Below are 22,401 nucleotides of genomic sequence, written 5' to 3' on the forward strand. Positions count from 1 at the left end.
CTCGCTGGTATTGGTGGACAGTACAACATTGCTATTGGTTGATGACTGTGAAAGCAAAGGATTGTGGGATTGAAATTACTTCCTGAATCAATTGCAAGTTGCGAGTTTAATTGAAATTGAGTAAAGATTATATTTTCAAAGCATTAAAGAGTGCATTCAGAGGACAAGTGTTTATTCCAGTTAGAGGGGGTATTGAAGCCCCACCAGAAGGAATTAAAGGTTATATTTTGACAACTCTTAAAGGATGTCAGTATTGCATTTGATTAGAAAACTGGTGCAGTGCAAAATTACCTGAGAATAAAGGTGCTTTAGCCTTTCCCCAATATGGGAACTTTTAAATTGAGAATTCTTGATAACTTTAGGTGAATAAAGCATAAGATGAAACCGCCTCCAAGACCCACACAATTTGAAACCCTTCATGTTTAGGAGTTGATTGCTTGTGACAAGATATCCACTAAATACGAGATCAGAATTCAGAAAGCAATTAAGACACTTTCAAACGCTAGAGGGGATGCAGAGCAGAAAATATGGAGAGCAGAGATATTAGATGGAGTGAGAAATATTGCAGCTATTTAGGGTGAAGAAGAAGAAGCTGGTACAAAGCCTAAGGCAGGCAATGAAGGCAGAGCAGACAGCAGAAAATGAGAATAAAACGATAGTTACATATGAGAGTGATTCAGATGATGAATTCATAAATCAGTTATTGATGAATTGCCCCCAACCTTATCGTGCAGTTAAGATAGATACGAGAAATGAAGCAGGACAAAGTATAGCCCCGAGTGGGCCAACTACTCCAGTTGCATAGACCCCAAAAAAAAGACATTTCCCTGTACACCCACAAATTCAGTGACATAAGTGCCCATGGTTTATCCAACCATCCCGAGTGTGAATACAGTTAAGCCTGAACTAAGCCCAGTCGCAAATCAAGTAGTACTGAGTCCAGTTATAAACCAGGTTATGCCGAGTCCAGTTGTGAGTCAAACAGTGTCCACACTTTATGTGAATCAGCCTGTTCAAATGGATCCCCACTAGAACAAAATTGTGCCCAATCCCAGTCAATGCCCATGTTCACTCCAGTTCAGTCAATGCCAAATGTTGTTCAGAGCCAAACAGGACAACATTTTAGTACTGTTGTATCAGGTCAAAGTGCTGGAAAAGCAATTCTGAAGAATCAGACAAACCTGGTAGGACCCAATGTGTTAACAGTTCCTATAATTATAGGTCCATTTGTTCTCTTGTATGCTTCAGGTATTCCTGGAAGTAATATTTATTCAGTAAATAACCCAACTGTTTCAGAAATTCCAGTTACATCTGCAGGAATATCACCTGTTGGTATGCAGAGCTTGATATTTTCCTATAATTCAGAAATAGAGAGGACAGTTTCTCTTATTCAGACTTTGATTCCTACAAGGATTGCAGATCCTAACCAGGTTTAACTCAAACAGGACTAGCTCTTGATTCAAAGTTTCCACAGGGAACGCCACATCCTTGCATTCTCACACCTGATCAGATCACAAATTTCCTTCGCAGTACCCTGCAAAATGTGTCCAGGAGAAAAATATTAGTTTGCAAGGTTTTTCAGTACAGCAGTTAACTGACTGGTTGAACAATTAGAGGCCACAAGGAGCTACAGGTGCAACAAATGGTAACATTAGATCAGAAGAGACCCCCGAGAGAGACAGAACATTGAATGTGCCCAGATAGAAATTAGAATTAAATGAGATGATTATGGGAACACTAGAGATAGAACTCATAGAAACATACATAGAAGATGAATTGTGATTCATGTGCAAAGATGTTACTCAATGTGCAGGGCTGGCTTATGAGAAGTTAGCAGAATTGGCCCAAAAATATGAAATTGATTTAGAAAATTCGAACTTATAAAGAGAAGTTACAGATTAGAATTCAGTACCAAAGACATAGCAAAGACGAGATCACCGGGAATGAGAATTCACATAAAGGAATTATTTACATACATACAAACATGGGATGCATTAGATAGATGGGAAGGTGGATGGGCAAAGAAAAGAGATCAAAAGAAAGCAAAGCAAAATGTATCTCCAACAGAAGCAAATCAAGCTGATGACAATGTAAAAAAGATGCATATGAGAGAGATTCCAGGAGGAGGCAATGTGCATGCCCTGTGGAGCAGAATTGACACACTGTCATCCACAAATGATAACCGAAGATCGAGAGAGAATCCAGTGTGGTGGAACAAGCAGACAGAGAGGTTCGTAAAGCTTTCAAAATGCCAGTGAGAGGATTTTGGTTCCACTAGATCTGATGGTTGAGTGCAAGCGAAGTGTTGATTGGCCGGATCGTGAACCACAGAGAGATCCAAAAACAGGTGTGCCGTCTGAATAGGTGATGAAAAAGTATTATAAAGTGATTGAATTTTTGAAGAACAAAGTGTCCTTAAAAGACATTGATTGGCAGAAAACGGACATTCAAACTCAGGAAACACATTAGTAAATTTATGCTTATTATGAAAGGTTGTTGCAAGCATTCCATCAGCATAGTAGTACAGAAACATTGAGCTGAAAGACAGGTAATTTTGTGTTTAGAGTTATGCAAGGATTGAAAACAGAAGTTAGTGAAATGATTCAAAAGCATTTGATTTGTTGGCAGTACAAGTTGATTGATGAGATCCTTCAGTAAGCAAGATACCGTCATGATGACATCGAAGTGGAATACAAGGTGTGCAACAGCAGGTTAATAGAGTGCTACCGTTTAGAGGTAGAGAATGTAGTGTTCGGACAAATCAGAGTGGAAATGTAGTTGATGTGCAGTTGGTGAAGAAAACATGTCCATGTCATGCTTGTAGAAATTTTGGACATTGGAGACGGGAATGTCCTTTTAATAATGTGAATAATTTGGTGAAGAATGGTGGTGTTGCTCAGACTATTGGCAACAATCAAGTTCAAATTCAAAGAATTCAAAGGCCTTGAGTCCAGAATGTGATTGCTTCCACAGATGCACAGCAAATACATGTCCCACAACAAATGCTGATTCCACAAGCCCCAATGACACAGCAGCAAGTGATTGCTCCTCAGCAAAACGTGAATCAGAGAGCAGATGCAAATGTAAATCAGTTGGTATAACAATTTCCCTTAAATGATTTGAGTGATGAGGAGTTTTCAGAAACATTTAGTAGTGATAGTTCTGATGATGAGGACTGCATGTTAGCAGTATCTTTAGTGGTATATGACTAGCAAATAAGCAATTGACAAATCCTGTTATAGAACATATCCCAGTAAAAATAGGTTCATTTGAGGACCGGTATCAATTTGTGGTATGCGATTCAAGTCCTGTTAGGCTGTTAGGTCGTGATCTATTGTGTAAGCAAAATTGTTCCATGAGCTGCACACCCAGAGGCATACAAATTCAAACAAATGATAAAGAAGATGTGCCCTGTAAAATAATAGAATAGTACTGACTTGTCACACTGTTTCCAGAAGTGACAGCCAAAACTTAGCTTTTTTCATGCTTTTTAGGTCAGGAGAAGCTCCCCGCGCTGCAAAGCTCCACGTTGTGCCCATGTCCCTCTCCCAGCCCTCGCAGCTGCTACTGCGAATTCGAGGTCCTCCTCCACCTGCAGGCCCCCGCCTGCGCCTCATCCCTGGTGGTCCAGTGGTGCCGTAAGTATAGTCTGCCTATTTGCCTTGTGTCCGTTTTTCACTTTCTTTCACTTTTCTCTGTTTCTTGCTCTGTTTCCATAATTTGGTGCCTTTTCACGGTTTCTCTATTTTCTTGCTCTGTTCCCCCGTGGTTCTCCTGCCGCTGCGTCCCCGTGTCCCCGCCCACCTCGTGCACCTATTCGCGCTTCCCTCCTACATCCCAGCTGCTCCTCTCTCCCACCTCCCCCTCTTAATGGCGGCAGCTGTGCGCTGAGGAAAGCAACCCTGTCCTCCTTTTTAGGTCGGGAGAAGCTCTCCGCACCACAAAGCTCCACGATGTGTCCGCATCCCTCTCCTCACCCTCACAGCTGCTGCTGGGAGTTCAAGGCCCTCCTCCACCCGCAGGCCCCCGACGGCACCTCATCCCTGGTGGTCTAGTGGTGTCATACGTATTGTCTGTCTGTTTGCCTTGTGTCTGTTTTTCACTGTCTTTCACTGTTTCTCTGTTTCTTGCTCTGTTTCCATTATTTTGTGTCTTTTCACTGCTTTCTCAATTTTCTTGCTGTGTTCCCCCATGATTCTCCTGCAACTGTGTCCCCACGGGCAAGCCCCCCACGTGCATCGTTTCCCTCCAGCCCGCCCCCCATCTGCATCTCCCTCCCACCTCCCCCTCTTAATGGCACCCGCTGCGCTGTGAGGAGAGCAACTCTGACCTGCTTTTTAGGTCGGGAGAAGCTCTCCGCACGACACAGATCCACCACTGTACCCGCATCCCTTTCCCCGTCTCACAGCTGCTATTGTGAGTTCGAGGCCCTCCTCCACCCACAGGCCCCCACCTGCGCCTCATCCCTGGTGGTCTAGTGGTGCGGTAAGTATTGTCTGTCTGTTTGCCTTGTGTCCGTTTTTCACTGTCTTTCACTGTTTCTCTGTTTCTTGCTCTGTTTCTTTTATTCTGTCCCTTTTTCACAGTTTTCTCTATTTTCTTGCTCTGTTCCCCGTGGTTCTCCTGTCGCTGTGTCCCCACGGCCTGCCCCACTCGTGCACCCATTCGCACTTCCCTCCCGCCTCCCAGCTGCTCCTCCCTCCCACCTCCCCCTCTTAATGGCGGCCGCTGAGCGGTGAGGAGAGCAGCCCTGACCTGCTTTTTAGGTCGGGAGAAGCTCCCCGCACCGCACAGCTCCACCATTGTGCCCGCGTCCCTCTCCCTGCCCTCGCTGCTGCTACTGCGAGTTCGAGGCCCTCCTCCGCCCGCAGGCCCCCGCCTGTGCCTCATCCCTGGTGGTCTAGTGGTACCGTAAGTATTTTCTGTCTGTTTGCCTTGTGTCCGTTTTTCACTGCCTTTCACTGTTTCTCTTTCTTGCTCTGTTTCCATTATTTTGTGCCTTTTTCAATGTTTTCTCTATTTTCTTGCTCTGTTCCCCCGTGGTTCTCCTGCCTCTGCGTCCCCTTGGCCCCAAACCCTTTGCATGCCCATTCGCGCTTCCCTCCCTCCCCCCAGCTGCTCCTCCCTCCCACCTCCCCCTCTTAATGGCACCCACTGGACGATGAGGAGAGCAACTCTGACCTGCTTTTTAGGTCAGGAGAAGCTTCCCGCACAGCACAGCACAGCTCCACCGTTTTGCCTACGTCCCTTTCCCCACCCTCACAGCTGCTACTGCGAGTTCGAGGCCCTCCTCCAACTGCAGGCCCCCACCTGCGCCTCATCCCTGGTAGTCTAGTGGTGCCGTAAGTATTGTCTGTCTGTTTGGCTTGTGTCCGTTTTTCACAGTCTTTCGTTGTTTCTCTGTTTCTTGCTCTGTTTCCATTATTTTGTGCCTTTTCACTGCTTTCTCAATTTTCTTGCTGTGTTCCCCCTGATTCTCATGCTACTGTGTCCTCGTGGCCCCGCCCCCCACGCGCACCGTTTCCCTCCAGCCCGCCCCCCAGCTGCTCCTCCCTCCCACCTCCCACTCTTAATGGCATCGGCTGCACTGTGAGGAGAGCAACCCTGACCTGCTTTTTAGGTCAGGATAAGCTCTCCGCACGATACAGCTCCACCACTGTACCCGCATCCCTCTCCCCGCCTCACAGCTGCTATTGCGAATTCGAGGCCCTCCTCCACCCGCAGGCCCCCGACGGCACCTCATCCCTGGTGGTCTAGTGGTGTCATAAGTATTGTCTGTCTGTTTGCCTTGTGTCTGTTTTTCACTGTCTTTCTCTGTTTCTCTGTTTCTTGCTCTGTTTCCATTATTTTGTGTCTTTTCACTGCTTTCTCAATTTTCTTGCTGTGTTCCCCCCTGATTCTCCTGCAACTGTGTCCCCACGGGCCCGCCCCCCACGTGCATCGTTTCCCTCCAGCCCGCCCCCCAGCTGCTCCTCCCTCCCACCTCCCCCTCTTAATGGCACCCGCTGCGCTGTGAGGAGAGCAACTCTGACCTGCTTTTTAGGTCGGGAGAAGCTCTCCGCACGACACAGCTCCACCACTGTACCCGCATCCCTTTCCCCGTCTCACAGCTGCTATTGTGAGTTCGAGGCCCTCCTCCACCCACAGGCCCCCGCCTGCGCCTCATCCCTGGTGGTCTAGTGGTGCGGTAAGTATTGTCTGTCTGTTTGCCTTGTGTCCGTTTTTCACTGTCTTTCACTGTTTCTCTGTTTCTTGCTCTGTTTCTTTTATTCTGTCCCTTTTTCACAGTTTTCTCTATTTTCTTGGTCTGTTCCCCGTGGTTCTCCTGTCGCTGTGTCCCCATGGCCTGCCCCACTCGTGCACCCATTCGCACTTCCCTCCCGCCTCCCAGCTGCTCCTCCCTCCCACCTCCCCCTCTTAATGGCGGCCGCTGAGCGGTGAGGAGAGCAGCCCTGACCTGCTTTTTAGGTCGGGAGAAGCTCCCCGCGCCGCACAGCTCCACCATTGTGCCCGCGTCCCTCTCCCTGCCCTCGCTGCTGCTACTGCGAGTTCGAGGCCCTCCTCCGCCCGCAGGCCCCCGCCTGTGCCTCATCCCTGGTGGTCTAGTGGTACCGTAAGTATTTTCTGTCTGTTTGCCTTGTGTCCGTTTTTCACTGCCTTTCACTGTTTCTCTTTCTTGCTCTGTTTCCATTATTTTGTGCCTTTTTCAATGTTTTCTCTATTTTCTTGCTCTGTTCCCCCGTGGTTCTCCTGCCTCTGCGTCCCCTTGGCCCCAAACCCTTTGCATGCCCATTCGCGCTTCCCTCCCGCCCCCCAGCTGCTCCTCCCTCCCACCTCCCCCTCTTAATGGCACCCACTGGACGATGAGGAGAGCAACTCTGACCTGCTTTTTAGGTCAGGAGAAGCTTCCCGCACAGCACAGCTCCACCGTTTTGCCTACGTCCCTTTCCCCACCCTCACAGCTGCTACTGCGAGTTCGAGGCCCTCCTCCAACTGCAGGCCCCCACCTGCGCCTCATCCCTGGTAGTCTAGTGGTGCCGTAAGTATTGTCTGTCTGTTTGGCTTGTGTCCGTTTTTCACTGTCTTTCGCTGTTTCTCTGTTTCTTGCTCTGTTTCCATTATTTTGTGCCTTTTCACTGCTTTCTCAATTTTCTTGCTGTGTTCCCCCCTGATTCTCATGCTACTGTGTCCTCGTGGCCCCGCCCCCCACGCGCACCGTTTCCCTCCAGCCCGCCCCCCAGCTGCTCCTCCCTCCCACCTCCCACTCTTAATGGCACCCGCTGCACTGTGAGGAGAGCAACCCTGACCTGCTTTTTAGGTCAGGATAACCTCTCCGCACGATACAGCTCCACCACTGTACCCGCATCCCTCTCCCCGCCTCACAGCTGCTATTGCGAATTCGAGGCCCTCCTCCACCCGCAGGCCCCGCCTGCACCTCATCCCTGGTAGTCTAGTGGTGCGGTAAGTATTGTCTGTCTGTTTGCCTTGTGTCCGTTTTTCACTGTCTTTCACTATTTCTCTGTTTCTTGCTCTGTTTCTATTATTCTGTCCCTTTTTCACAGTTTTCTCTATTTTCTTGCTCTGTTCCCCCGTGGTTCTCCTGTCGCTGTGTCCCCACGGCCTGCCCCACTCGCGCACACCATTCGCACTTCCCTCCCGCCTCCCAGCTGCTCCTCCCTCCCACCTCCCCCTCCTAATGGCGGCCGCTGAGCGGTGAGGAGAGCAGCCCTGACCTGCTTTTTAGGTCGGGAGAAGCTCCCCGCGCCGCACAGCTCCACCATTGTGCCCGCGTCCGTCTCCCTGCCCTTGCTACTGCTACTGTGAGTTTGAGGCCCTCCTCTGCCCGCAGGCCCCCGCCTGTGCCTCATCCCTGGTGGTCTAGTGGTACCGTAAGTATTGTCTGTCTGTTTGCCTTGTGTCCATTTTTCACTGTCTTTCACTGTTTCTCTTTCATGCTCTGTTTCCATTATTTTGTGCCTTTTTCACTGTTTTCTCTATTTTCTTGCTCTGTTACCCGGTGGTTCTCCTGCCTCTGCGTGTCCGTGGCCCTGCACCCTTTGCACACTCATTTGCGCTTACCTCCCACCCCCGGCTGCTCCTCCCTCCCACCTCCCAATCTTAATGGCACCCGCTGCACGGTGAGGAGAGCAACTCTGACCTGCGTTTTAGGTCGGGAGAAGCTCCCCACACCGCACAGCTCCACTGTTGTGCCTACGACCCTCTCCCCATCCTCGCAGGTGCTACTGCGAGTTCGAGGCCCTCCTCCACCCGCAGTCCCCCATCTGCGCCTCATCCCTAGTGGTCTAGTGGTGCCATAAGTATTGTCTGTCTGTATGCCTTGTGTCCGTTTTTCACTGTCTTTCACTGTTTCTTGTTCTGTTTCCATTATTTTGTGCCTTTTTCACAGTTTTCTCTATTTTCATGCTCAGTTCCCTCGTGGTTCTCCTGCCACTGCATCCCCATGTCCCCACCCCCTTCTTGCACCCATTCACACTTCCCTCCCGCCTCCCAGCTGCTCCTACCTCCCCCTCTCAATGGCGGCCGCTGGACGGTGAGCAGAGCAACCCTGACCTGCCTTTTAGGTCGGGAGAAGCTCCCCGAGCCGCACAGCTCCACAATTGTGCCTGCGTCCCTCTCCCTGCCCTCGCAGCTGCTACTGTGAGTTCGAGGCCCTCCTCCACCCACAGGCCCCCATCTGCGCCTCATCCCTGGTGGTCTAGTGGTGCCATAAGTATTGTCTGTCTGTTTGCCTTGTGTCCGTTTTTCACTGTCTTTCACTGTTTCTGTTTCTTGCTCTGTTTCCATTATTTTGTGCCTTTTTCACTGTTTTCTCTATTTTCTTGTTCTGTTCTCCCGTGGTTCTACTGCTGCTGTGTCCCCGCCCCCCTCGTGTGCCCATTTGTGCTTCCCTCCTGCCTCCCAGCTGCTCCTGCCTCCCACCTCCCCCTCTCAATGGCGGCCGCTGCGCAGTGAGGACAGCAGCCCTGACCTGGTTTTTAGGTCCGGAGAAGCTCCCCACGCTGCACAGCTCCACCGTTGTGCCCACGTCCCTCTCCCACCCTCGCAGCTGCTACTGCGAGTTCGAGGCCCTCCTCCACCTGTTGGCCCCTGCCTGCGCCTCATCCCTGGTGGTCTAGTGGTGCCGTAAGTATTGTCTGTCTGTTTGCCTTGTGTCCGTTTTTCACTGTCTTTCACTGTTTCTCTGTTTCTCGCTATGTTTCCATTATTTTGTGCCTTTTTCACTGTTTTCTCTATTTTCTTACTCTGGTCCCGCCCCCTTTGCCGCCCATTCGTGCTTCCCTCCCAGCTGCTCCTCCCTCCTACCTCCCTCTCTTAATGGCGGCCGCTATGCGGCTGCGCTGCTGGCGCACCAGAGGCAAACCCATCTGCCCCCAACCTCGCCTGGATTGTGCCCAGCGCCAGTCCCCCTGGACTCCGAGATCCCCCCGGCACCAGATGCCACTGCGAAGCCAACGCCCTCCACGCCCTCAACACCTGCCGCTCTACCACCTGCTTCCAGGACACACCAAAGCTCGCCCACGGACCCTTCTCCTATCGGAGCTGCAACTTCTCCACCCTCCAAACCACCACCTCACCCTCCAGATCCAGACACAACCACCTCAGGTGCAACCTTCTCAACACTCACTCTGTCCACAAGCACGCCATCGAGCTCTGCGACCTTCTCGCCTCCTCCTCCCCAGACATCGCATTCCTGACAGAGACCTGGATGAATCTTTCCTCAGCTCCCGACATCGCCATAGCCATCTCAGACGGCTACAAGCTCACTCGCAGAGACCGCACCAACACACCGGGAGGATGGATCGCCATTGTCCACAGGAACACCATAAGAATCTCAACCAACACCGAAGACACCCTCAGCACTGCAGAACACATGCACTTCCAAATCCCCATCGAACCCAAGACCACCCTCAGGGGTACTCTCATGTACAGACCCCCGGACCTCGATCTCAGTTCAGGGACTGCATCGCCGATGTCATCAGCACTCAGGCCCTTGCATCTACTGACCACATCCTCCTCAGGGACCTGAACTTCCAACTCGAAAACACCAATGACAGCAACTTGATCGCCCTGCTCAGCAACCTCACCAACCTCTGACTCAATCAACACGTCACATCTCCCACCCACTCCGCCGGACACATACTAGACCCCATCTTTTCTGCCAGCAGACACATCGCCTTCAGCCACACCACCAAACTCCACTGAATTGACCACCGCTGCCTCCACTTCACCTTCAATAAACCCACCACCCACTACCACCCGCAACCGATCCCCTGCCACAGCTAGAACAAGATCACCAATGACTGGCTGATCTCCACCCTCGCCCTCACCCCACCAGCTGACTCCGACACCAACACAGCCGACTGCAACCTCAGGCAATGGATCGATGACTGCGCCAACACTCTCACCCCGATCAAGAAACCCTCTCACAACTGCGTCATCAAAAAGGCCACCTGCTTCACCATCGACCTCTGGACCTCCAAACAGGCCTGCTGCAAACTCAAGAGGAAGTGGAGCCAGGAACAGACACCAGCCACCCACAGGGCCCTCAAGAACGCAATCCGCAAGCACCACCAGCTCATCCGGGCCACCAAGAGGTCCTCCTTCAAGGAACGCATCGACAACAACGCACACAACAGAAAAGAGCTCTTCAACATTGTGAAGGAACTCTCTAACCCCAGCTCCAGCACCAATGACATCACACCTTCACAAGACCTCTGCGACTCCCTCGCCACCTTCTTTCATCGCAAGATCACAGACATCCACGACAGCTTCAACAATAAGACCCCACCAGCAGCCACCAACACCTCCGACTCATCGTCTCTCAACCACACCAACCTCCCCCTCTCCTGGACACATGTCAATGACGCTGACACCATCAAAGTAATGAACACCATACATTCTGGCTCTCCATCTGACCCCCCTGCCCGCACTACATCTACAACAGAGCAAACTCCATCATCGCCCTCCAACTACGTATGATCATCAATAGCTCCTTTGAGAACCTTCCCGGAAAGCTGGAAGCACACCTAGATCAACGCCTTACTCATGAAACCCCAGGTGGACCCTAAGGACAAAAACTACCGGCCCATCTCCCTGCTTCTGTTCCCGGCAAAGGTTCTCGAGAAGATCATCAACAGGCACCTGTCCCACCACCTGGAGGAAAACAACACTCTGGACCCGTCCCAATCTGGCTTTTGGTGCAATCACAGCATCGAAACCGCCCTCATCGCTGCCACCGACAACATCCGGACCCTCCTGGACAAAGGCAAAACCGCAGCCCTCATACTCCTGGACCTTTCGGATGCCATTGACACCGTCTGCCACCACACCCTGCACACACGCCTCCACGAAGCAGGGATCCGCGACAAGGCCCTGGACTGGATCACCTCCTTCCTCTCCGAAAGAACACAGAGAGTCCACCTCCCTCCATTCCTATCTGAAGTCACCAAGACCATCAGCGGCGTACCACTGGGTTCCTTCCTCAGCCAGACACTCTTCAACATCTACATGGCACCGCTCACCAAAATCATCCGATCTCACAACCTCAACATCATCTCCTACATTGGAGACACCCAGCTGATCCTCTCCCTCACCAAGGACCCCGCCGCAGCCAAAACCAACCTCCACGAGGGCATGAAGGCCGTTGCCAACTGGATGAAGAACAGTCGACTAAAACTAAACTCAGATATGACAGAGGTCTTCATCGTCGGTCCCACCCCCTCCACTTGGGACACCTCCTAGTGGCCCTCCATGCTGGGAGCCGCACCAACGCCCACCAACCACGCCCGCAACCTGGGTTTCATCCTTGACTCATCGCTCTCCATGACCCAACAAGTCAACGCTGTCTCATCTTCCTGCTTCAACACCCTCTGCATGCTCTGCAAAATCTACAGGTGGATCCCCTCCAAAACCAGAAGGACGGTTACCCAGGCCCTCGTCAGCAGCAGACTGAACTACGGCAACACTCTCTATGCTGGAACCACGGCAGCTCTGCAGAAAAGACTGCAACGGATACAGAACGCCTCTGCATGCCTCATCCTCAACATCCCCCACCACAGCCATATCACAGCCCACCTGAGAGACCTACACTGGCTTCCCATCAACAAAAGGATCACTTTCAAGCTCCTAACCCATGCCCACAAAGCACTCCACAACGCCGGACCAGCATACCTTAACGATCGTCTCACCTTCTACTCCCCGAACCGGCAACTCCGCTCCGCCGACCTCACACTCGACACTGTCCCACACATCCACAGGACAACAACCAGCAGCAGATCCTTCTCCTACCTCTCACCCAAGACCTGGAACACCCTCCCCATCTACCAACAGCAGACCAAGGACTTACTGACCTTTAGGAGACTCCTCAAGACCTGGCAGTTCAAGCAGCAGCAGCTCTCCCCCCTCTTCAGGTGCCTTGAGACCCTCACAGGTGAGTAGCGTGCTCTACAAATGCATTGATTGATTGATTGTTGAGTTGCAAGAGATAGTTTTACTAGGAGTTTGGGAATTTCTATGAAGAGATAGAACTCATGAAAGGAGTTGAGCCAGTAAAAATAACAGCGAAGCCAAACACAGTGGGGCATATTTATACTCTGTTTGCGCCGGATTCGCGTTGTTTTTTCTGACGCAATTCCGACGCAAAACGAACTCCATATTTATACTTTGGCGTTAGACACGTCTAGCGCCAAAGTCCATGGAGTTTGCGTCATTTTTTTGCGTGGACACCTACTTTGCGTTAATGATATGCAAGGTAGGCGTTCCCGTCTAAAAAATTGACTCCGAAGCATGTGCGCCGTATTTACACTCCCAGGCAAAATTCACGCCCGGGAGTGGGCGGGTCAAAAAAAATGACGTACGGCCGCTTTTGTGCCGTTTTTTAGCGCCTGGACAAGGCAGGCGTTAAGGGACCTGTGGGCTCGGAAGGAGCCCAGAGGTGCCCTCCCATGCCCCCAGGGACACCCCCTGACACCCTTGCCCACCCCAGGAGGACACCCAAGGCTGGAGGGACCCATCCCAGGCACATTAAGGTAAGTTCCGGTAAGTATATATATTTTTTTTTTGTGGCATAGGGGGGCCTGATTTGTGCCCCCCTACATGCCACTATGCCCAATGACCATGCCCGGGGGACAGAAGTCCCCTGGGCATGGCCATTGGGTAAGGGGGCATGACTCCTGTCGTTGCTAAGACAGGAGTCATTTCTATGGGGGTTGGGAGTCGAAAAAAATGGCGCAAATCGGGTTGAGACGAAAAATTTGCCTCAGCCTGACTTGCCCCATTTTTTGGCGCCCAAGCTCCATATCCCGCTACGCCGGCACTGCCTGGTGTACGTCGTTTTTTTCCACGCACACCAGGCAGCACCGCCGGCTAACGCCGGCTAACGTCATTGATTAAATACGGCGCCCGCATGGCGCTTCAGAATGGCGTTAGCCGGCGCTAATTTTTTTGACGCAAAACTGCGTTAGCGCAGTTTTGCGTCAAAAAGTATAAATATGGCCCAGTGTATCTATGGATACTGTCTTATAACATGACCCCAGAATGAATTGCAGGAATAACTCACATAATTGATACCTTCATCGAGCAAGGAGTTCTAAAAGAAATCTTAGGAAGCCCATGTAATTCCCCAATGTTAGGATTACAAAAGCACAAAGGAATATGCTGCATAGTACAGGATCTTAGAAAAGTGAATGGAATTGCTGCCCCATGTTGTCCAGTTGTACTGACTCCTGCAGTGATTTTGTTTCAGATCCCTTGGGAAGTCGAATGGTTCACGGTTAATGATTTGGGCCAGGAGTTCTTTTCTACTCCCCTGCATGAGCACAGTTAGTTTCTCTTCGCCTTTAAATTTGGAAGCCGTGTTTTCACATGGTATTGTACACCTCAATGGTATACGGAGTCACCATCAATTTGTACTCAGATAAGTCCCTTAAAATGCCTTTTCATTTAGTTTGGTGCAATACTTTGATGATTTGATATTTGCATCAAATACACGTGAAGCCTGTAGGAGAGCTATAGTTTCCCTGTTAAATCATTTTGAAGAAAATGGACATGAACTTTCCCCAGCACAGTTGCAGTATTGTTAAATAGAAGTAAAATACTCAGATCATCATATAGAGAAAGGTGCAAGGAAGATGTCCCAGGAGAGAATTTCAGCAATAATGCAAATTAACCCACCAGTTACACAGAGAGATGTCAGAATGTTTTTGCTACTGGTTGGCTACTGCCGCCAGTGAATTCAAATTTTTTCCCTTTTGTCCAAGCCTTTGCAGAGGCTGACACACAAGGATATGTCTGATCAGGGACCATTTGATGACAAATGCATGCATACCTTCTCGGACCTGAAAGAAACCCTGTGCTGAGCTGCACCTCTGGCAATGCCAGATTACAAAAAATATTTTTCTTTGTTTTGCTGTGAAAGGGATGGTTGTGCACTTTCTTTTTTTACACAGATGCATGAAATGCAAACAAGCCAGTAGCATATTTTCCAGCTACACTTGATCCCATTGTTTAAAAGCTCTGGCTGTGGCGAGTGTCACAATAGGACAATGCAAAGGCATTGTTATGGTGCATCCCTTGAATTTTTTGTGCCCCATTCCGTCAAAGTTCTTTTGACCTGTACAAAGACCCCGTACCTGACAAATGCTGTGATGATCTCAAACAGGCCACACAAGCACTGGTACTTTCGAGACTAGACTATGGGATCTCCATCCTTACCGGCACGGCCAAATCCCAACTTGCCCCTATGAGGTCCACTCTTCATGCAGCTGCGAGACTGGTGACGGGAATTAAAAAATATGACCACATCTCCCCAGCACTGAAGAGTCTGAAATGGCTCCCAATTGAAGCCCGTTGCTTGTTCAGTACTGCCTGCCTAACACACAAAGCTCTTCACTCTGTGAAACCAGAATACTTCGCCAAAAAACTCTTGAAAGCAGATCAAAAAAGATCACTAAGAAACTCAAACACCTTCCTCCTCCTCCTGCCAAAAACCAAGAAGCAAAAAACTCGGACATGCTCCTTTTCAAACAACACGCCAAGAATCTGGAACTCCATACCTAGTCACATCAGATCCAACCCTTCCCATCTGATCTTCAAGAAGCTACTTAAAGAATACCTCCTTAACCAATCTACACCCCAAAAAGAATCTCTCACCCCCCACCTCACCACTGCCGGATCGCTTTCTTCTTGTCCTTGCGTATCCCACTGTATAACCGGTCTGCAATAGGATCCTTATGTTTTTCTTGCATTTTTCATTTGTTTATTATTGTCTATACTGTTGTAAAATGCTCTGATACCCTTGGGGTCTTGTCAGCACTATAGAAAACTTTCCAAATAAATAAAAATAAATGCTCAATTAACTTGCTAGGAGCAGGTAATCCTGGGGTCCCCCAATGTCAACATCAAAAGATGTGATTCCTTAAATGTAGCAATGCTCTTACTAATTCCTGTTGAAAATGTAAATGATCGTAAGGAGGAAGTGAAACATGGTTATTGTGATCTTCATGGCACATCCTTTAATGAGGAATGGATCAATGGAAATAGCACCAATGAGCCAAATCAAAACTTCTTTATGACAGCAATTTATACTTGGGAAGAAGTCAAAACATTGAAGGTAGTAGTGCCAGAAGAAAAACAAAGAGGCTGGAGTAGAGTAGGTTGTGTTCAGGGAGATGAGGATTATGTTTGGGTTTCCAGTGAGGGAAAAGCAATGTTGCCAAATAGTTTGCTGTCCCCGATGGCAAAGTATTACCATGGACAAACTCACATAGGTAGAGCTGCAATGATCAGAACAATAAGACAAACATGGTACAACCCCCGATTCAGATTGGTTGCTGAAGCAGTGTGTTACAGATGTGTAATATGTCAACAAGTGAATGGAGGGAAATGCACTGTGGTTAACATGAGTCACATAGGTAGATCAGGAGGTCCTTTCAACAGAATGGAACTTGGTTTCATAGAAATACGTGTGTGAAATAGATTGAGCTATGTTTGGGTTGTGGTGTGTATGTTCACATTAGTTAGAGGCTTACCCAACTAGCAGGAATGATAGCCTCACAGTTACAAAGCTGCTTTTGAGGAAATTGATACCTCAGTTCGGCTTTCCGACTTCTCTGGAATCAGATCAAGGAACTCATTTCAAAAGTGAAGTCATAAAATTGTTGTGTGCGGCTTTACAAACTAAGAAAGATTGCTCTGCAGTTACAGACCAGAGCCTCAGGATTAATCGAGCAGATGAGTGGAACTTTGAAGTCTCGACTGGCAAGAGCCTGTCCATCTACAATGCTGAAATCGCAGGATGCATTGCCTCTTGTCCTAATGAGCATGTGCAGCATACCCCACAGAAAGACAGGATTGTCCTCTCATGAAATAATTACGGAGCATGCTATGAGGTTACAAGTTGTGCCCGCAAATGCACCAGTAAGCATTACAGATGACTTAGTGCTGGATTATTGCAAAGGGCTAGCTGATGTCTCCCCAGGTTGGAGAAGTAACTGCTCAACCATAACAAGAACTGTGTCACAAACTGAGTCCTAGAACCTGGGTTCTGGTGAAGAAGCATGTAAGAAAGTCATGCTTAAAGCTGCGTTGGGAAGTGCCATACCAGATTTACCTAGTCACAACAACTGCTATGATGTGTTCTGTCTACCGAAATGGATAAACGCAAGCCACACTCACAAATTTTCAGCTCTCCTTGATCAAACAGTGCCTGTTCCCGGGTTTGGTACAGTGAGCAAAGGGGTCCAGGTCAGCAGAGCTGTGGGGAATGGGAAAGTAGCTGTCATGGAAAATGCACAAACCGGTGAAACTAAGGGGCATATTTATACTATGCTTGCGCTGAATTTGTGTTATTTTTTTTTACGCAATTTTGGTGCAAACTGAACTCCATATTTATATTTTGATGCTGGACACGTCTAGCGTCAAAATATTGGAGTTAGCACCATTTTTGGATGCGTGCACCTACCTTGCGTCAATGAGATGCAAGGTAGGTGTTCCCATCTAAGAAATTGTGCTAAACCCTAGCGCCATATTTTTTCACACGTGCTAAAATGATGCACGGGTGGGAGAAGAGGCTAAATAATGGTGCAAAGCTTGCTTTGCACCATTATTTAATCCCTGGGTCAGACCACGCGTTAGGAGACCTATGGACCCATTTCCATGGTGAAACTCCATGGAATGGGCCCACAGGTGCCCACCCCAAGCCCCAGGGTCACCCCCACCCACACCATAGGGACACCAGAGGACGGGGGCCCCATCACAGGTAAGTAGGGTAAGTATAGGTAAGTATTTTTTAAAAAATTGAGTGCCATTGGGGGCCCTTACATGCCCCCCCCTGCATGGCACTGGGTGCTATGGCCATGCCCAGTGGACCCTGTGCTGGCCAGTGGGGTGGTGGGCATAAACACCTGCCTTTTATAAGACAGGAGTCATGTGGTGTGGATGGCTTTGTGCCAGGAAATGATGCTAGGCTGGTTAGAGGCATTTTTTTTTGGCCTCTAACCAGCCTAGATTCATTTTTTGAGGCAAAAGCCCCTTCACCCGTACCCCCACCCCCACACGGCTAACGTAATTTCTTCTGACGCTAGCTTAACCTGAGCACTGGCTTGCGGCATTCCATAAATTTGGTGCCCAGCTGAAGCTTTGGAATGATGCGCAGTTTTGCAGCAAAAAGTATTAGGGGGTCATTCTGACCCCCGCCGGCGGCAGAAGCCGCCCGCCTGGCGGGAACCGCCAGAAAACCGTACCGCGGTCAAAAGACCGCGGCGGTCATTCTGACTTTCCCGCTGGGCTGGCGGGCGACGGGTGCCGTTGCACCCGTCGCGATTTTCATTCTCTGCTAGGCAGACACTGAAAATCAATGTGGGGCCCTGTTAGGGGGCCCCTGCAGTGCCCATGCCATTGGCATGGGCACTGCAGGGGCCCCCAGGAGCCCCACGACACCCGTTCCCGCCAGCCTGGTTGAACCAGGCTGGCGGGAAGGGGTTTGGAATCCCCATGGCGGCGCTGCTTGCAGCGCCGCCGTGGAGGATTCACAGGGGCAGGGGAAAACCGGCGGGAAACCGCCGGTTTCCCTTTTCTGACCGCGGCTTTACCGCTGCTGTCAGAATTGCCCTTGATGCACCGCCAACCTGTTGGCGGTGCTTCCTCCAACCCCGGCCCTGGCGGTCCATGACCGCCAGGGTCGGAATGACCCCCTAAAAATGGGTTAAGAGTGAGTCTGTTGCAGTCAAAGGTGCAGGATGGTTGAGTAAGTCTCATTTAACAACACTGAAATCCTAGTCGTGCTTAAGGGAAGAATTTGTATTGGAGACCAGTGCCCCTAGGAAAAGTTCAGACCCAGGGATAAATGTGCCTCCTACTATTGCTGAAGTAACTGAGGACACAGATCAAAGTGACAGTGATATTGAAAGTCGTGCGACAAGGAGGACAAAAAGAAAAATAGTGCCAAGTCAAAAATATTCAGCTCCCGAATGGACTTGTAACGCAGCTGATGATTGTGAGAAGGGGTTCATTGCCATTTGTGTTAACAATTCAAGTTCAGCTGAACATTTTGGGATTTGAAATTGCTTTGGAACTGAACTTTAAAATCTCATTGCCACTTGATGAACAGAGACATTGGGCCTGATTCTAACTTTGGAGGACGGTGTTAAACCGTCCCAAAAGTGGCGGATATACCACCTACCGTATTACGAGTCCATTATATCCTATGGAACTCGTAATACGGTAGGTGGTATATCCGCCACTTTTGGGACGGTTTAACACCGTCCTCCAAAGTTAGAATCAGGCCCATTATTTCCTGGAAGTACTCATAAATGATTATCAGATGGTTTATTATTAGAGACATTTATATTTTTAGCAGTGATTTTGAACATTTGCAAGTAGAGAAAAAGTTTGATTAACTTTCTAGAAGTTCAAGAACTTTGTAAATAATTGTAACACGTTTTTTGAAGATAACTGTTGGTTTTTAGGTTCTGCTTTGCTCACATGAAGAAAAGAAAAGTTGCTGTGAATTAATTGAGAGATGCTTTTGCATTTTTGATTGGTGAATTTTGTTCTTGGAGATTTGAGTAACACTGTGGTCTGATTCTAGACAAGCCATGAAACCTGATCAAGGTAAAAGGAGTAAATGCAAGTATGTGTTTGTGTGTGTAGGATTAGCAACAGTATGTGTGGGTGTAAGCATTTTATTGATAGTTGGATTGAGTCTACCAGTGAAAGAGGAGATTGAGGGCACAATTGTACTGATGCTAAGAGATTCAACTGCAGAACAAGATCCCCCATATGAGGATGAGAGATCGTTACACAGTGACGGTTCTAAGGGAAATTTGACATCTAATGTGTATTATAATTTGTTGTATAAGTATATTGAAACTATGGAAGTACATGATTGTTATGTTCAAACCCAGATCCCTTCATCAGTGAAGGCAGAAATCACTTATCATAGCTTGCCTTTAACTTATGGAATTTCATGCAGTTTTTTTTATTAACACTTATATCATCAGGAGTATATCCAATACTTCTATTCCAATTATGAACTGGTGTTTTCTTTTGTGCCTGTTAATCAGCATCTGAGTAGTGTGACTAAAGCTACAACATTGACATTGTGGGAGGTTTCTTTAAACCAACCCTGAATTTTAGAACTACTTCTGCACAAGAACAATGTAACTTGCATTCTTGCATCAGTAGAAATGGAGTTCATTGGACAAGTAGATGACAGAAGGAAAGCAATGGAAGTTGCGGTAGAAAAAAAGAGTAGTCTTACAAGACTTGCAAAAGGACCTTGGACATGCTTCAGGTATCTGAAATCAAGGATACTTAGCTTTAGACTTGCAACACATAGGGGAAGTATGTATATATAGACCTAAGTCAAACACAGACACACATTTTGTATGTACTAGTAAATGTTGACATGTATTTTGTTTAAGAGTGTTTGGCCCTTTATGTTGAATCGACAAGATCCAGCCATACCAGATGTCTATTTCACTTGTGGGAAAAATGCTTATTACAAACTGCTGAAAGAGTGGTAGTGGTATTTATGAAAATGTATCACGGGGACTATTTTGAGAACCAGGTCTAGAAAGAGAAACCTAATTCAAGAATTAGGAGAGGAGCTAGTGCAGCAGAGATTACAGGAGATATTTTAAGTGCCATTATTTCATCAGTTGGAGTGATCTTGAATGATATCAAGATTAGGAAGTTGTCAACTGAAGTAGATATATTATCTACTGACACAGCAAGTGCCATGTTATCGATGGACACAGAGGTGCTTGCTATGAGACCAATGGTTTTTCAAAATTGTCTTGTATTAGACATTTTGCTAGCAAATGAGGGCGAAGTCTGTAAGCTTTTACATGCGCAACAATGTTGCACATACATAGCAGATAATAGTAAGGAGATAAGGAAGTTTATCTCAAACATCACTAACCTGAGAAATGACCTGTAAGAACTGACAGCCACCCATGCATGGGAGGCAATAGGTAATCGTTCTTCAACCATTGGAAAATGGTTTGGAAACTTGGGAAAAGGAGAAGTGCAAATGAGTTTGAGATCTGTGTTGATTGTGGCTTTTTGTGCCTTAGTTGCACTTGTATTATACAAAGTATGCTAAATGTGTCAAGAGAAAAGAGCTAAGAATAGACAGAGGAAAGAAGACGTAGACGTGGAGGCTAGAAGAAGACCTTATTATTATAACCTCGAGAAATTTGAGGATTACGGCATACCTTGCCGAGAAAAGATAGCAAACTTTAGAGATGTCTCATTGATATGAAAATGTCCTTTTTGTGACGGCATAGATTGCCGTCAAAGTAGGGACTGTTGGAGTGTAAATTTTAGTAATGCCCAGAAGTCAAAGCAAGGTGACGATTTATGTCTCACGTTTGCCAGCCTAACATAGAAAGTTGCACTGACACCCATATTAAATGTGCTAGTGTTTTCATTTTCTGGTGGTCGCAACTGTGCCTTCCTTATGAAGTAACATGTGAGTGAAATAAAATTGATGTTACAGTATAATTTAGACTCTAGATTATATATGTTATATGAGGTGTGCAGAGCTTGTATTTTGCATACATGTAAAAGTGATGAATCATTGATCTTTCTAATGTGAGTTTTTCTCTAGGTTCCATTCTCATGAGGAGCTTTGCAAGTAGAAATAGGCTCATAGTTCAACTGCACAGAGTTTTTTTAGTTTAGTTGCCTTGTAAGGAACATCCTTGTCTGTGTATTTATCGTGAAATAAAATGTTGCCATTACTGTATGGAGTCACACAGACGGAAGATTGTTCTCGGGGAAAGTCTGAGAATTTGATGGAATGCTGGGACGTCAAGATCACCCATTGCTGATGATTGGATGATGCCCCTTTTGTGTGACCTGACACCATCAATCCAGTGAATCAACATAATTTATTAGCTTTATATTAGAGATGGACTTTACAGTTTAAGACATTCTCTCTCTGCACCTTTCCTGATGACACGTCCAACTGAACTTTGCTGCTGGTCCAGATGCTTGCTTACAAAGAATCCCTGAATTATGTCCCCTTGGAGAGGCATACCTCTCTCAGCTGTTTCCCATGTTTTCTCGACAGGTCCCATTTTCTAGAATAGAATCTGTCATGCTAACACTTGCTCTTTTTATTATTCTAGCTAGTATTCTGTAGTCTGAGATACATTTTTCAAAATTATTTTTTGTCTCCTTTTTGTACTTTTTTTGCTTTCACGTGTCTGTCCCCACACATGCATTTCCTAATTTGGTTAGCTGTAGGGACAACCTGTGTCCAGCCTTAAATATCATGCCCTGCTTAATTGAACTTGATAAATGTTGATGCAATCTGACCTAAGATATATTTCTGTGTTAGACCTGACAGCCTTAGGGTGGTTATCTCTCAACTTTTGGCTGCTTCCCTCAACTTTTCTGAAACTGTCTTTGCTGATTTAAGGACTATGCACACTTTACCACTGCTAACCAGTGCTAAAGTGGATATACTCTCTCCCTTAAACATGGTAACATTGGTTCATACCCTATTGGCATATTTGATCTACTTGTAAAGTCCCTAGTAAAGTACACTACATATGATCAGGGCCTGTAGACTGAATGCTACTAATGGGCCTGCAGCACTGGTTGTGCCACCCACATAAGTAGCCCCTTAACCATGTCTCAGACCTGCCATTGCACGGCCTGTGTGTGCGGTTTCACTGCCACTTCTACTTGGCATTTAAAAGTACTTGCCAAGCCTGAAACTCCCCTTTTTCCTACATATAAGTCACCCCTTAGGTAGGCCCTAGGAAACCCGTAGGGCAGGGTGCTGTGTAAGTAAAAGGCAGGACATATACAGGTGTGTTTTATATGTCCTGACAGTTTAAAACTCCTAAATTCGTTTTCCACTACTGT

The sequence above is a fragment of the Pleurodeles waltl genome, chromosome 2_2 (assembly GCF_031143425.1).
Source record: "Pleurodeles waltl isolate 20211129_DDA chromosome 2_2, aPleWal1.hap1.20221129, whole genome shotgun sequence".
NCBI lineage: Eukaryota > Metazoa > Chordata > Amphibia > Caudata > Salamandridae > Pleurodeles > Pleurodeles waltl.